The sequence below is a fragment of the Eptatretus burgeri genome, chromosome 15 (assembly GCF_056783735.1).
Source record: "Eptatretus burgeri isolate ZD-2024b chromosome 15, Ebu_testis_v1, whole genome shotgun sequence".
NCBI classification, from domain to species: domain Eukaryota; kingdom Metazoa; phylum Chordata; class Myxini; order Myxiniformes; family Myxinidae; genus Eptatretus; species Eptatretus burgeri.
Genome location: NC_140975.1, coordinates 39,276,713 through 39,291,754, shown reverse-complemented (window position 1 = coordinate 39,291,754; position 15,042 = coordinate 39,276,713). Strand labels below are relative to the sequence as shown.

At 41.6% G+C, this 15,042-nt stretch overlaps 1 protein-coding gene across 15 annotated transcripts in view; it reads right to left on the bottom strand.

Annotated features, from left to right (window-relative positions):
- The window catches only part of LOC147011974 (regulator of G protein signaling 7-like), a 184,594-nt gene that overhangs the window by 91,310 nt on the left and 78,242 nt on the right, over window positions 1-15,042 (bottom strand). The window contains exon 1 of one of the 15 annotated variants that reach the window (XM_085857916.1): window positions 13,084-13,106. The exons of 10 other annotated variants lie outside the window; for them this stretch is intronic. The gene's annotated coding sequence lies outside the window, so the exon portion shown is untranslated. Of the gene's footprint in view, window positions 1-2,060; window positions 2,206-3,693; window positions 3,775-13,083; window positions 13,107-15,042 lie in introns of those variants that run through there. 4 more of the 15 variants (XM_085857918.1, XM_085857919.1, XM_085857915.1 and 1 more) reach the window with 4 other exon arrangements.

Below are 15,042 nucleotides of genomic sequence, written 5' to 3'. Positions count from 1 at the left end.
CCCGATTGGCTCTGACCGCAGAATCGTTTTTGCAAAGATAAGGCTTAGCATCAGATAAAATAAATAAAAAAGAACACAAACAGGTCTACACTTCACTGGGATATCATCTTTACCAATCGTGACATAACCTCTCAAATCGAAAATCAAATTTCAACCGAATTGGAACTATTAGAAAGGAATTAGACAAACATAAAGATTTTCCTGACATCTAAAATAAAGTTAGTTCTGCTATCATGTCACCACACATAAAGTTAGTTCTGCTAACGCTGGGGTACCAATAGAACCCGATGAAACAAGTGTTCAGGGAACTGCTGAAGTAAACAACGCAGCTTGTGTTGCTGTCCTCGGAGCACAACCTGACACCGTATCTACAGCACAATCGCGCAAAAGAATAAAGTAAGACGTATTGAACAAGGTTTGGATGGTTAGGAAGTAAGAATAAAATTGATAGAAAATTACCTTAAATGGTGCCTGATCCACCTTGAATAAAAGGAAAAACTGACGTTTCAGGCTTTAACCTTCATCGGAGCAAAAGAGAGAACAACGAGAGCAGAGCTTTAAACAGGAAGACTTCTCCAATTACTTCATCACTGACATGCAGGTATCCATTTTTATCCAAGGCACGGGGATCGCTTCGATTCCTAGAAAACTCATTTTGAAAAACTGCTCTCTTTTGATAATACCAGCCTACCCAACAACCCAATTGATCCTATCTTCAAGGTCAACTCCAACAATACTCCTGGCATCTTCGCACGAGCAGAACTTTACATGGTCATGAAAACAAGCCAAACTGGGAAAAGCCCACAGTCATGATGGTATTCCATTTGAAGTTTGGTGACTTCCGAAGCGAAGAAGAACGATTGAAAGTCTGCATTGAAACACACCGAGGAAATCGATCTCCAGAATGTGGGAAGAGCGGACATTCTCCCGATACCCAAGAAAGGAAATTTAACGCACCCTGAAAATTACCGTGGAATAGGTCTAACCGAAACTGCAGCAAAAATCTCCAATTGCCTCCTCCTTAACAGAATTTGCCCTGAATTAGAAAAGATCCCACACCCAAATCAAAATGGTTTTAGGCCCCCTTTTGATCTCCATCTTCTCAGATTCTTGCTCTCAGGCACATCTTTGAATAAATACATAACCACCATAAAGAAGCCGCTGCCATCTTCATCGACTTCATGAAAGCCTTCAATTCCATTCACAGGAATAAACTTTTCAAAATTCTCCTTGCATATGACATCCCTGAGTTGATTGTTAAGGTCATACAAATCATGTATGACGATACCTCTGCAGTGGTTCTTCTTCGTTCACATGCAGCACAAGGCTGTGGAGGAGCAATATTGGATGAGGGTGTGGCTGTGCCGCTGATGCAATGCCCTCTCTGCCGGTTAAGGAACTAATTTGGAATTCGACCATGGTGCCGGCGATGGCTCACATACTCTTCGCAAAGGACACCATGGGATCGTTAACGTCCACCAATGAATGCTGGTAGATGGGACACCCGTTTAACGTCCATCCGAGGGACGGCACACATTGACGAATCACCATGCCTGTGAAACACCAGGATGACAGTTTATATCTATGTTGGAATTCACACCCAGACGAGACAGCTTAGAGATGAGTTTGCATACCTCTCGGCCATCCTATCAGCCCTCTACAGTGGTATTAATTCCTGAAGGAGAGAATGCAACTTTCCAAATCAACATTGTGGTTCTCCAAGGTGACCCGTTAGCTCTTTACCTGTTTACCTTTGCCTTGGACTATGTCCGAAGAACTGTTATAGAAGACTGGAATGGTTTAACTATCTCAGTGTGGAAGTCGCAAATATCCAGCGCAGAACATTTCTGATGTGGACTTTGCGGACAACATATTGCTCTTCTCTGACATGTTATGCAAAGCTGAACTTCTATTTCACAAGGTTGAAACTGCTGCTAAGTCTATTGGTTCTGGTACTCAACACTGAAAAAACGAAGTATGTGCACATCAATCCTTCTGCCGATAGTGCTCTACTTACTGTTGATTGCAGTCAGATAGAGAAAGTGAATGACTATAAATACCTCGGCTACTACACCAACATGCAGCTTGACTTAGAATGCAGGAAAGTTCAGGTTTGGGCGGCAGTTCACGTCCTCAAGAAAGTTTGGAGATCTCCTGTCCACAGACAGGGTAAGCTATGAATCTTCAGAACTACTGTTGAGTCGTTCCTTCTCTATTGGTGCGAATCTGGACCTTGACCCAAGCACAGCAGGTAAAATCATTCGACCGCATACCTACACCTGATTGCTTCACAAAGTCCTGAACTTTTCTTAGCAAGACCATATCACCAACAGAGATTTATATACTTCTCTTCCTTGCATCTCTCCTTTTGTGAGGCAATGCTGACTTCACCTTGCTAATCATGAGGTGCTCCATGAAGAACCAGCACAGAAAGTCCTCCTTTGGAGGCCTGAGGAATCCTGGAAAAGGGGGCGTCCTCTTACAAACCTTCGTGACATCGAGAAGGACACCATCCTGAGTGGTGTTGATTCAGTCAATGCCATAAGCCTGACGTTGACTTAGTGATCAAGGTGGCTGGCTTAGGATCCTAGGGTCCTGATTTTGAGCTCCATTGGCTGCTGAATTAACACCAGGTGGGGTCGACTGAGCCTGTCATCCTTCCGAGGTCGGCGAAATGAGTACCAGCTTGCTTGGATGATTGAGCCATTCGAGTATCCTGCGTCGGAGCGGCGACCCGTCCAGGATTGTGCCCAATAGCACAAGAGACTGCTTCGGCATCACTGACGCTCTGTACAGAGTATGGCTCCAATGGAAGGACGGATGGTTGACTCAGCCTGTAATCATTCCAAGGTCAACAAAATGAGCACCAGTGTACTGGTAATAGGGGCACTGCATCAGTGGCATAACTGCATCCCTAACCAATGATGCAATAAGCAGCCACAAGGCTGCACACAAGAGTGTGTGCGTTGTCGTCAACACCATGTCCAATTGAGAACACCGGAAAAATCTCATCATGTCACCACGTTAAGTGGATGACATAAGAAGAGAGAAGTGTTTAATTACATGCACTCCATTTCATACATTTACATATCACAAACGTCATTGTTAATTAATACACTTGCAATCATTTCAACTTCACGAAGCCTTTTTGCCGAGATCAGCCCAGTGGAATAACAGGAAAAAAACCAAAAAAAAAAAAAACCAGAAACCTCATCGTTTCAATTCCCAACTCAAAAACCTGTCTTCGACTTTGTTTCCACCAAGGAACCGACTATTTAAAGTACTGCCTGCATCGCTATGCTTTACAAGTGGCTTAAGTTAATGCTTGAGTGTGCGAATTAGGCTTGGGATTGAGTGGACCATAAAGGCTTTCCCAGCAGAACAATGAATAAAGATTGCTGCAACGCAAAGATCAATCTTATGTGGGAGTTTTGCGAACCCTGCGTCCATTGCCAGAGTATAAAGAGATCAAGAGGTACCTCAAACTTGTTGAGAATTGGTCAAAAGGTTTGAGAGCATAGAGCATACATTTGCACCATCTTAACAATCCAATGGCAAGAGAGAACAATGGCCCCATTTGGCCCGTATTCTTTGGCCTTGCATTACCCACTTGGGTACAAAGCAGTTTTGCACTAACGACTGTGTCATGGTCTTTGTCAGTGTGACAGGTTTGCGCATCGTTAACACCCTTACCTTTGAGCAGTCGAAGTTTCAATTTGCACCCCAAGTCGAAGCTGTCAGATTGGTGCTTCGCAAGCAGGTTTCCACATCACAAAGTTTGCCATCCCACGGTTGGACATTAAGCTGGATGTCCCATCTGTTAGAATTATCCGGTGGATGCCAATGATCTCACAGTATCTTTGGTGAAGAATAGATGAGTTATGCCGGCACCCTGAACAAATTCCATATTCTTGCTCAAATCGCCTTTCGTAGTACGTCAGGTCTGGCCAGCCGGTTGATGGAAAACTGGAGCCAAAAACATGTGCCGAACGACCCCAAAAGAAACGAAGTTATAATTGCAGGCATTGAACAAGAAGCAATGCTGTTTGCTATTGCTTAATTTGGAAAGTCAATTTTGATGTGCTTTTACCCCCCCCCCCCCCCAAAAAAAAAAAACCTCTACTGCGTTATATATCAATCCCAAGGAAGCTCAACAGACCATATTATAAGATAGATTATCTTTAATGTATTAGTGGTGGACACTGGAGTACCGGCGGAAAGTGGACGCAGCGACGCGCTGTTTTGGCACATGCTCCCATACCTGACCTGGTGGACACAAAGTTATCACAACGAGAAACAATAGTCCATGAAATGCCACCTTTTGTTTTCTTCGACATTTTTCAACGCATTTTCCTATTAAAGTCCAGTGTATACCCCCTGCAAGAATCTCTTGGATGCCCATCACCAAAAGGCAAGGTGCGACCAAAATCCACAGTACTGGAAGGCTCTGCCAACTCACCACCAAGTGATTCGAAGTGAAATCGATAAAGCTCTCGTTCTATTGAATTGGGTTAACTCAGCCCGCATTGTCAAAACAACCACTTTTGTCTTTTCATGATACTCCTCAGTGGGAATTATCGTCTCTATAGATATACATCAGGACTCAGTGTACATGATTGATTGAACGGTGATGAAGACAAGTCAAGACAACTTTGATTGGATGCATCTTATCAGAGCGACTACTTTAATCTACCGAGAAAGGATCCTCTGGATGTGAATGACATTTGGCAGTTTCTCTCCTATTTACTTGAGGCCAATTTTTTTTGTTGTTGTCTGCAAAATCTTAGCTCATGGAAGGAAGGTCGAGGTGATGGAGAGTAAAATGACAATGTACTCCAATTGGGATGGTGGGGAAAGAGTTGGACACAGTAAGCAATGGAAAAACGAACAGGAAGAAAAGGACAGAAAGGAGGGAAGTAAACAAAATAACCTGAAAAACAAGGGATTGTGGGTAGGGATGGGGTAGGGGGTGACACCAGATGGTGGTGCACCGCTTGTTTGAAGCCTTGGAGGGGATAGTGCCTAATTGGCCAGTCTCCAGAAGGCAGTTCTACAAAGCGTCGGTGGGTGGAAAACTAGGAGTTGAACTGGAAGTATTATGGAGGACAGGCCAAGATGACTTTGAGGGAGGAAGCAAAGGAGAGAATAAAAATGGAATGTGGTGTCTTGGACTCAAGCACATGGATTAGCTGAGGCCTGAATTAACACATTGGGAATTCATAAAACAGGACGAAGTATGGAAAGGCGACGTGGCAACAGATTCACGATGTGATTAACAGTACAGGTAACAAATGACAAGTCAGACAAGACAGGTCTGATGCAGTAAACCTATGTTTTGGAGAGGATCTTACAGAGCGAAGAAAACAGTCTGCATTCACAAAAAGAAATGTAAACGGAAGACGTCTGAGAGGATGGATGGTCAAGCCACAGCCAGGATGGGATAAACCAGTGCATAAGAGACAATAAGCTTTTGTGAAAGTTTTTTTTTCCCAGGAGGAATCAATGTCAGATGCTCAGGTGGAGATGGTATGCAAATCCTTTTGTAAAACACATCGCATGGCAGGCAAATCCAGATTCTGGGATATTGAGGTCACTTTCTCACAATAGTCAGAGACAATCTAAGAAGTATCTGGTTCAAGATGGCATCAATGTATAAATAAGCAACCCACCAAGTTACAAAGGTTGAAGGGATTATCGATATTGTCCGATCTGAAATCGATCAACAGAACAAATCTCGAGACTTGGAAAGAGATTTTGCTGATGCCGTAGCTGTTTGTGACATTTCTCATACTCACCATCTTAGGATGATTGATGGTGAGGTTGTCACCTTCTCATTGACCGATGACGTGACAGATCTACAACCTCGAGAGTCAGTTTAAACTGGTGCTGATGTCGTAGTTCCTGATAACATTCAGGTCAACGACCGAGGTTGATTCAGAATTATTTCCTGGAAAAGTAAAAGTTGTACAAGGGCATGTGTGTTGGGGAGGAACATCACAATTTCTATGATTTCCACTGATTGTTGAGTGCTAAACTCCAGTAAATCAAGTTAAAATTCCAGTTGTTACCTCCACTACCACCGAAAGTAGATCGAGGTCATGTTTTCACCCCCGTCTGTCTGTGAATAGGATTTCTCAAAAAGTTGTGGACGGATTTGGATGAAACTTGGTGGGCAGGTTGGGTGTGGCAAGGACAAATTGATTCGATTTTGGTGAGTATCCGGATCCAGATCTGGATACGATAGTTATTTAATTTCTAAAGTGATTCTTCACCATCGAGAGATAGGGCCAAAAACGATATAGTACTGTGTAGCATGATATTTCAAAAATGTATCGGGCCCGATATGTTCTTGTGGATCAGGCATTACGTGGCGGAGGTATGTACTCTACCGAGTGCCCTTCTAGTTTAATTTGTATTCTGTGTTATACGTGCTTTTGATACCTGGTGTGTGATATTTCATCAAGTTTAATGGAATCGAGTCAATGTACCCATACAGAGAGCCAAATATGAACGAATTAGCTCATGGAATTGCACGCCGTGGGCGTACTTTGTAATATCCTCATCTTAAAGTCAAAATTCAAGTGAAATTCTCAAGCGCTGTTCACTTGAATCACTGCTTACCTCCCATCCATTTGTTCCTCTTTTGTTCCCATCAACTTCACATTCTCTTCAATCTCATTCTTACCTCCCCCCCCCCCACCCCCCTCCCCAAAGACCTTCAAGATAGCTGTTCACCACCATCTCAAATCATCCCTCATCCAAAACCATGTCTTCTACACCTGTTAATCCCCCCACCCACCCCAAGCCCCCTCCTTCCAAATTTCCAGTTTTTCATTCCCGAGAGTTTGCTTCCGTATCCATCTTGTCAACCCTGTGTGTCCTCCCCTACCCTCATGTCTCCCCACACTGATTGTTTTACCTAGTCTCCCTCAATTTTATCCTTCAGTCCTGCTGTTGGTGTTCCCCCCTCTTTCGACTGGTCCTTTGGTTCGGTTTCATCCCAATCCGTTCTGTGTTCTAGCTCTTATACGTAACGAGCCTTGACTTTGTATATAAATAAATAAATAATCTGATCAACAGAGTGATGTTTTGTCTGAGACCCACAGTGAGGACAAACGTAATACCAGTCACCGAGTATTTCTTATGTATTGTTACTGGTTATGAATAAAATTTCATATTCATTCAGTGTATGTTTTCCACTGTTTCATGGCATCTATTTTATGAGCTTCAACTTTAAGATTCAAGTATGGGTTTGATGACAAAATTTAAACACAAGTGGAATTTTATCATGACCATTTCATGTAATGCCAGTTACCATGGAATAATGGACTGTCCTGGACAGATGGTATTAAATCTCATCTCCTTGAATATGTCATCCAGTAGTCCTTGGGCCAAGTATGCAAGGAACAAAAGATCACAAGTTAAAATAAATATTTGATAGAGTAGTCAAAATGTAACGACGGTTACCAATGAAATTGTCATTTTTGCAAATTTCATAGTGAACAAGAAAGCAGCATGGCATAGTGGCATGGATGTCTGGAAGGCAAAGATTGGATAGAGAGTTGAGAGGCAGAGGAGTTGTGGTTGGGGGGGGGGGGGTGGGGGTTAGGGGGAGTGGGTTTGAAGGCTTGGGAGGGGAGGTTGAGGACTTGGGGTTTTGGAGGGGGGGTTGATAACTTGGCGTTTGTGAGGTGGGGGAGGGGGGGATTGAGGACTTGAAGTCACAGTTTGCATTATGTGGAGCTTTTGTGGGTCCCTGCTCATACATTAGAAAGGAGGTAATTACAAAGGGATCTGATAGAGATGTTCAAGGTAATGAAGGGTGTGGACAAGACAGGTGTAGAGCAGTTCTTCATCAGAAATGACAGGGTTATGACGAGGCGCCATAGCCTGAAAGAAGAGAGTTAGGACAGGCATCATTCAGTTCATCAGAGAGAGTCGTACAAAAATGGTCTCCCTGGAAAATTAGTGCCAGAAGAAAGACTAGATAGGTTTAAATAGGAATAAGGTACATAGATTAATTGGAGACAGAGGGGTATGGGGATATTGGCAGGAAATGTGGGAAGCTTGTGTGTGGATGGATGATGGTTTCTGGGATTTGTGTGGTGCAGCACAGGAACAAGAGGCCAAATGGCCTCCTACCTGTAATTATTTAATTATCCTACATTATCCATAAATGTTTTTTCACCCTGAAAGGGGCCATCTGTTTTCAAATTTTGGAATTCACACCTCCCCATTCCTTCCCTTCCGGAATGACAGCGTTTGAGTGGGTAAAGCATTGTTGCATTGCCCGCATTGGTGTGGGTTAGATTTCCATGACTGCTCAGCAGAAATTTCCGCACCCTGTGACAGAGTGGCAACATATGTCCAGGATTAATAGCCAAGAAGCACTTATGACTTGTTGTGAGTACCCTGACGCTCAATCAACCACAACCTCCTCCTTGTGCTCCAAAAATACACCTTCCTTCTGTGCCCTTGCTCATATCTCCTCCGAAACGTATTTCTCTTTTCTCTCCACTCTTCTACCCTTCCTTCTATCTGTACTATCACCCCCTTTTGCTTCCTGTTTTCCCATTTTGTTATCTTAGAGTCCACCTGCACACGTTTGTAATAAATATTTGGCCCCAAAAGCAAAATTACATAAATCACAGATGGCGAAATGTCAGGCTGATTTTAGGGGTCTATGAGATTGAGGCTCATGGAAGAGATGTTGCACAAATTGTTCTTCATTTATTCATTACAGGTCATAAGCTCTCGCAATTATTATTGTACGTGTCAGCTATCGTCTCTAAAATGAGTGTCCTACATTAAACTAACACCTTGTCTCAACTCGATCAGCAATTAATGCCGCTAATGCAATATTTCCCAGGCATCATATTCACTCCATAATGCTGCGAAATTACATTCAACAGCTCATGAAGAAAAACTTTGAATCAAGGATTCACGATTCGTCGTTGGTTATCCAATCATTGGTGTTAGTTCCGCGTCCCTATGGTTACTGGCTGGAATGCCCTCCGTCTGTAAAATGTCAAAGCAAAAGTTACATTCAAATGGCGCATGATTGGACAGAAAGTTGTTGAAACTAAAATGACTGGAATTCCAATGGAAGGATGGGGAGGATGGCCAGGTGATCGAGTGATGCAATTTCGTGACATCGCCGAAAATGTGACAGCTCATTGTTGTCACACATACTTTAAATAACTATCAATTGGGGTGGGCGAAGGATCATCACCTGGCTTTTCAATGGATTGACCCGATACGTTAAAAGTGCTTCGGGGAAATCCACCAACAATAATCGATTTGAGTAAAGTGTTTCAGCCATCATTGAAGTCAGAAAGGCTTCACAAATTATCATTAGGCTGAATAACGCCAACGAGCTCAGTTGGAAGTGGAACCTAGCCAGTGTTGAAAAGCCCCAGTTCCATCCAATAAGGGCAAAAAAATACCAGTCAACATGGAGGGTTCTCCCCCATCATCTGTGCAAACTTAAATGGAGAGGAGACCAAATAATGCTGACTGTCCCAGTTTGATCTAAAACAATGCACGTCACTCTAAGCCTCATCCAAACTATCATTCATAACTGACAAACTGAGAATGCCAGTTGTAACTAGCTAGTGGCACAGTGATCTAAACTGTTTCGGTTATCTATTTCAGTTTCGCTCTGTTATTTATGTGAGATTTCTGTACCCCAGACAAAAATGCTACAGTTAGAACTATAGTATATGAGAGTAGTACTTTAATATACTATACTTTAATATACTATACTATAACAGGTCCTACTACAGGTTTCAGAGAATTACAACATGAAGGGAATGCCTGGGAATTTTTGCCTGGGAATGTGGGATTGTTCAAAATACCCTAACTTCGAAAATGTGCCATATTGGCTATAATTACAGCACTTGTGGGTTGTGAAAGAACAATCTCCATGAAGAAAAAAAACTTGAACAAGACAATTGCTCGAGAGATGGACTAAAAGAGGGGGTTAGAGTCAAATATTTGAGGAAGTGTGCGAGGGAGAACTGAAACACTTCACCAAATACGAATGTCTCTCCTGAAATATTTGATTACCTTTTAGAAAAAGCAAAACCCATTTGATAAGTGCTCTACTCATTTGAGAGATTGACTTCCGCTTCCATCATGGCTTGAAGCAACCTTGTGGTTTTTTTGGCATATTCTCTGCTCCACTCCCATTGGCTCTCGAAAGCGCTCGAAAGTGATGGAATTTTTTTTTTTAATCAAAATTATCTCAGTTGCAACTGCCATTCATAAACCCACAGTTTTTTTTTTTCATCTATACTATCCTTCAAACATGTGAGTTATAACTGACATTCTCATTTTGTCCGTTATCAATTATAGTCTGGATGAAGCTTTAGGGGGTGGCTCTGGGTTTAAGGAATAGAACAAGTTAATCAAGCACAGACAGCAAAACAAATGTGGCAAACCAAATATCCTCTTCCTACATTTATGCTCCTATCACAGCCCCACAACCAGTGTGCATTGCAAAAGCTTACATCAACACCCAGTCTTTGACATCTCTCGAATTGGGTTAAGCTTTCTTCATCAGAGTTAAACAGTTCATACAAGGCATTTAAAATTGTTGCTCGTTCAACTTTATACAGTGCACATAAAACAGATGTCACGTCAATAAGGCATTGTTAAAAATGCCAACATGTTACTAAATTTCCCAGATAATGTTTACAGCTTTACACATTCTGCTGTACGATTACTCTTAATACCAATCGGAATGCGATTTGGTATTTGCATATAAGATGCAACATCATGGCTTTCCTTACCTTATAGAATGTGGCTCTCGGCTGGTCTCCAGCAAATTATTTGGAAAAAGGAAGAAACTAGTAAAAAAAAAAAAAATAGGTTGTAAAATGGAGTGCGAAAAGCCGTTTACGCTTTATCCCCAAAGTCTGAATCTAAAAGGTTTGTCACTTGTGAGCTCTTTCAAATCCCACCCAATAAGGCCCTGTCCAAATCCCAATGCAAATTGCTTCCTGACACTGGAGCGCTGTTACTTTGTACCATCTGTCTGACACTATCCACTCATCGAACTACCTATCTACTTGCATTGAGAACCTGCCGAGCCGTTTGTATGTGAAGAAACGAATAAAATGAAGAAAAATAAAATCATATATTTGCATAACCAAATCCTCGATGACAGCGATCAAAGAAAACAGCCAGCTGAGTTACTGATATATATATATATATATATATATATATATATATATATATATATATATATATATATATATATATATATATATATATATATATATATATATATATATATATATACACTGCTGGGATACCAGAAGCGCATTGTTGGAGTTCCATCAGCAATGAAAACGTAACAAATTGAACGAGAGCTCGAATTAAAAAGTTTGAATAGAAAGGATGTGATAATGGCATGTCGGAATGTAGTTGGTTGGGAAGGGGAGGATATTGGAGGAAAGGGGGATTGGGAAGGAGAAGGGGGGTGTTTGGCTTCCCAAGCTGGGTCTGAATATAAAACGTCGTGCTCCTCTCATGCAATGTGTGTTTTCCTTCTTTGTCGAGTTTCTTTGATGAAAAATTGCTCTGTGGTTACAGCAGTCATTATTCTTCTTTCAACAAAATGTTATAGGAAACTGTGTGTGCTCCATGAATGCAATTTATCAACAACTCGGGGGACATATACATATTACCTAGCCAAAATGCTTAAGGGGGGTGGGAAGAAAATGGAAGTTGGAGTGGTAGCATCGATATGAATCATAAATAATCTCATATTTTACTATTCATTTTGACTTTGATGACATCTTCCTCCAAACTGAACTCTATCTTCATGAAGCACAAAGGTTAAGGAAATACTGTAGTTCGTGTTTTCAGTACAACAGACAGCAGTAATCCTAGTAACTCGAAGCTGCACCTTAAATCTGCCCCCCAACCTGTACATTGACCATTAATTAATCTTAAGAGGCAATAACAAGGTGGAGAGGAATATAATGCAATATCTGTGCTTGTGTTTTGATATTTTCACTGATAAGACTACTACTTCTTCCTTCTTCTTCGTCTTTTAAGGCCCCAATTATTTCCACCTTATGGTGGCACTGGGTGGGGACGGGTTTTGCCCTAAATCTTTGATGAACTGGCGAACTAGGACTGGCATTTGACTGAAGGTACAGGTATTATTAATTTGTTCAGTATGCCGGCGATAACTTGCCTGCTCTTCACAAAAGACACCTTGGGATATTTAACGTCTACCAACGAATGCTAGCATATGGGACACCCAGGTCAACATCCAGCCGAGAAATGGATATTGACCTGAGTGTCCCATCTGCCAGCATTGCTTTGTGATGCATCGGCCTACCTGTGAAGCACCACAATGGCAGTTTATTGTCAGGTCAGGAATTAAAACCTGACTCAACAGCTCAAAGGTAAGTGTGTTCCATCCTGCCGAACTCTTTTCCCATTTTCAAAAGTGATAATTTCATGACAAAGGAAATAAACCCAAGGGAAAGGATTTAAAAAAAAATAACAATTATCACTCACACGGTGTGGCCAGGTTGACTCAAAATATAAGGGAAGCTCCTCAATACGAGTTGTCGAATCTGGAATGTATTCCTCACTACAATGGATGAATGATTCCCGTATCAAACAACAAAATATCTTGCCCTGTTGCTTCTCAGAGAGCGGTGCATCCTAAAATACATCTTTCTTCTCGGGGAGAGAAGAAGCAGATTGTTCCGTGTTACCTTTTCTGTTGTTTGTGGACGTGAAAGACAACATGGTATTTCAGAAGAACACAACTGTGAATTATTATCCAAACGAAATTCAAAATCCTTGCCTCTGAGTTTACAGCATTCATCACAAAAATACCAAAATCTTTACAACAATAAACAACAACAACAAGAAGAAGAAGTACTCCTTTCGCTTATTCAGACGCATAGGGCTGCCAATGGAGATTTTCCTTGATTAGAAGGCACAATCTTGGACGGGTCGCCACTCCCACACCGGATACTCAAATGGCTCATTCATCCCAGTAAGCTCGTACTCATTTTGCCGACCTCAGAAAGATGATAAGTTGAGTCAACCCACCTGTTGTTATTTTAACACCACAATTGGGCTCAAACTCAGGACCCTAAGATCTTCAGCCAGCCACCTTCACCATAAAGCCAACAGCTCGGCTCAACAACGAGTTACGCAGAACTAACACCAATGACTGGATAACCAGAGGAGCAAAACAAAGGAAACAAGATTACCTTTTTTAACAAAGAAAGCAAAAAAACCCCTCAATGGTAGGATGCTAAACTGCAACATGTATGCTTTTAAGTACTATCTCAAAGGAATTTAAAATGAATAAAGCCACCATTTGGTACAGTGAAAGGTAGGGTCATACCAATCATCTTGCATGTGATTTTGGGAAGGCCCACTCATTAACCTCCGCCATCTTCGAAGATGGATGGAGGTTAGTTTTCACCCCTTTCTGTTTGTTTGTTTGTTTGTTTGTTTGTGAACAGTATTATGGAAAAACTCCTCGACGGATTTCGATGAAACTTGGTGGAGGGGTTAGGTATGGTCCAAGGATCATGCCATTAAATTTTGGACTTGGTCCCTCCCCCCAAAAAAAATTATTAGAGAAATTTTTTTTTTTGCATTTCTACATGTTTTAAGTGATTTCCAACCCCCCCCCCAATTTTTTTTTACCCCTCCCCCCAAAAAATAGAGAAAATTTTTTTTTTGTTTGCATTTCTACATGTTTTAAGTGATTTCCAACCCACCCCCCCAATATTTTTTTACCCTCCCCCCCAAAAAATAGAGAATTTTTTTGGCATTTCTGCATGTTTTAAGTGATGTCCAACCCACCCCCCAAAAAAATTGTTACCCCCCAAAAAAAATTGTTCGAGAAATTTTTTTTTTTGCATTTCTACATATTTTAAGTGATTTTCAATCCCCCCCCAAAAATTTTTTTTACCCCTCCACCCCCCAAAAATAGAGAATTTTTTTTTTGCATTTCTACATGTTTTAAGTGATTTCCAACCCTCCCCCCCAAAAAAAAATTGTTACCCCCACCCAAAAAAAAATAGAGAATTTTTTTTTGCATTTCTACATGTTTTAAGTGATTTCCAACCCTCACCCCCCCAAAAAAAATTGTGACCTCCTGACTGCTAACAGCTCTGACATTATCATCATGATCATATTGAGCCAATGACCAGGGCTTTATTTTGTGGAGCATGGGCAGATGTGAACAAAGAGTAGGTCAAAGAAAAAGGAATGGAGAAAATAATAACAATCAGCGAGATTCAGCAAGGAGAACCTTATAGGCCATGGGCCCTCGAGTCAAAAAGTGGCTAAGAATACGATTTTTATGGTAACCACCGTAGAACTACTTGGTAATCGGTATAGATGTAAAACTGATGGAGTTGAAAACTGGTGGTTGTACTCAGTATTTTGGGTGGTAAAAATAATTCATAGTTCTAGAGGTGTAGAATGGGGGAAAGGACCCCAATTCTCCTGATGCAAATATAAATTTGGCAAACTGCTGCTCCCGGTGGGAGGGGGGGGGGTATTACAAGTCATCCTCATTGGAATTCACGGACTGGTGTTTGTGTGTGTGTGTGTGGGTTTGCTTGTTTGTCGTGCCACTCCTAAAATTCTGGGCCAATTACATCCAGAATTGCTTCATAGGATCAGCATGACCCCAATTAATGTATCGGGGTGTTTTTATCTTTGTCAGTTGTTTTGGGGTGGGGGAAGTGGGGGACACAAATTCTCGACGTAAATGTGTATCGTGTAGCGCTGCCTCCAGGTAGAGGAGGGTATTACAAGGCTTCACCATTTACAGCACACTATTCCTGTCCCCATGTTTTCCAGTGTAGTGAGGTGTTTTGAATTATAAGCATTAGGTGTTTTTGCTTCATGCACATAACTTCATGCATTTTCTTTTTGCCTATCCAGAGCAGTCAGTTGCCTATACACCTCCCAAGTAAAAGTATGCGTCAGAAGAATGTGTTGCATGCTTGGAAAAAGATTGCCCAAAGGGCGGGTACTTTGCTC